This window comes from Amphimedon queenslandica, unplaced genomic scaffold (assembly GCF_000090795.2).
Source record: "Amphimedon queenslandica unplaced genomic scaffold, v1.1 AMPQUscaffold_12222, whole genome shotgun sequence".
In the NCBI taxonomy this organism is placed as follows: Eukaryota; Metazoa; Porifera; class Demospongiae; order Haplosclerida; family Niphatidae; genus Amphimedon; species Amphimedon queenslandica.
Window position 1 is genome coordinate 14640 of NW_003547539.1, and position 2407 is coordinate 17046.

Genomic DNA, 2407 nt, shown 5'->3' on the forward strand with positions numbered 1-2407 from the left:
ATTTACTATAACTTTAGTTTTATTAATAATTATAATGCCTGTGATTTGCTATATTTGAGATAATGATATTCATAGTTGGTAAACACAATATAAATAAACACTTAACAAACAATTAGCAGCTGCTTAAAATGTGACCACCAAGACTGCTTTTATAATAACAGTGCAAAGTCAGTGTGGCCCTACTATAGTGATTTATGACAGGATCACTTTATAATCATTGATTAGAGTGTTTGTATGTAACTGGAACTTTAAAACATCATGAACACCCACGCAATGGAAGTGTATTAATTAAGTGATTGGGGGAGTGGCTGGAGTTGATGATGAGGATTGTTGTGGGGATTGTGATGAAGTGGATCATCTAGATGAAGCTGTTACTAAATCCAGGAGCTCCTTAAAGAGTATGTTTAATAAAGGATTCAAGTATCAGGCCTACTTGAACAGAGTTGTTGAAACTAAGAGGATCAACTTAAATTTTCTACATAGGATAAGTGCATCAGAAAATTGTAATAAGAATGGGGGTGATTTTTGTATAACAGAGCAACTTACAGTACCAAAATGTCCATGATATAGAGGCACCGTTGCAATTGCATACATTTACACACACTCTCCTTTCCTTCAAAGAACACCTCTGTATAACAGAGACACTTTCTTGACCCAAAGTGTCCATTGTATAGAGGCTCCATTGTAATACATGTACGCACACTCTGTCTTTCTTCCTTTTATAGAGAGATGATCCCATTACTTGAATTACTAGCCAACATGAGCTATCAAGCAAAAGTTGTAGAAATAATGACTGCTCATGTTCATGATGTAAGACCACTTACTTTATTTTAATTATTAATGTTTGTTTATTTATTTATTCATTTATTTACTTATTTGTTGTTGTTAGATAATTAATGTGAGTGAAGAGGAGTTAAAATTATTGGAAAATGAGTCGATTGAAGATGAAGGAAATGAGAGATTTGTTGGAGAAGAGGATGTACCACACACTCAAAGCAAAACACGTAAGTTAGAAAATAAGCATAAGCTACATGTATGTACAGTACATGCAGGCACTACAGGGATTTTAAAGAAATTGGCCTATTTTTTTTAATGACCATAACTTGAAAAATTGAAGTCGGAATCAGCTAAAACTTTCTACACAGCATAAGGACATCAATATGTATTTTAAAATGTAATAAAAATTGGGGGTGATTTTGGAGCTATTTTTTTTAAATCCATGGGCTATAGCCTTGGGTATTTTTTAGAATTTTGGCGTTTTTTTTAAATGGCCTTAACTTGAAAAATTGAAGTTGGAGTTGGCTCAAACTTTCTACACAGCATAAGGACATAAATATGTATCAGAAAATGTAATAAAAATTGGGAGTAATTTTTTAGCCATTTTTTTGAAAAAATCCATGGGCTGTAGCCTTGGGTATTTTTCATAATTTTGGCGTTTTCTTTCTTAAAATCGCCGTAACTCAAAAAATTGAAGTCGGAATTGGCTAAAACTTTCTACACAGCATAAGGACATCAATACGTATCAGAAAATGTAATAAAAATTGGGGGTGATTTTTTAGCCATTTTTTGGAAAAATCCATGGGCTATAGTACAGGGATTTTTTCAGAATTTTGGCGTTTTCTTAAATGGCCGTAACTCGAAAAATTTAAGTCGAAATCAGCTCAAACTTTCTACACAGCATAAGGACGTCAATATGTATTAGATAATATAATAAAAATTGGGGGTGATTTTGGAGCTATTTTTGGAAAAATCCATGGGCTATAGTACAGGGTATTTTTTAGAATTTTGGCGTTTCCTTAAAATGGTCGCAACTCGATAAATTGAAGTCGGAATTGGCTCAAACTTTCTACACAGCATAAAGACGTCAATATGTATTAGAAAATGTAATAAAAATTGGGGGTGATTTTTTGGCCATTTTTTTGGGAAAAACCATGGGCTATAGTACAGGGATTTTTTCAGAATTTTGATGTTTTCTTAAAATGGCCATAACTTGAAAAATTGAAGTCGGAATTGGATCAAACTTTCTACACAGCATAAGGACGTCAATACGTATTAGAAAATGTAATAAAAATTGGGGGTGATTTTGGAGCAATTTTTGGAAAAAACGATGGGCTATAGTACAGGGATTTTTTCATAAATTGGCCAATTTTTTAATCAGCCAAAACTCTTAATTTAACCAGATTCAGTTCAAACTTAATGTGCATTAACATTTATCATGACTGACATCATTACATATTATTATTATTATTATTATTATTATAGTCACTATTGATGATGATGATAACAAGAGATTATCACTAACACCTTTCTCCACTCCACCAGAACAGTAAGTGGGTGTGACTGAGGGTGTGGTTACATGTGTACTTGTAGGCGGAGACATAACATGGAGGAACTACATGAAGTTGCT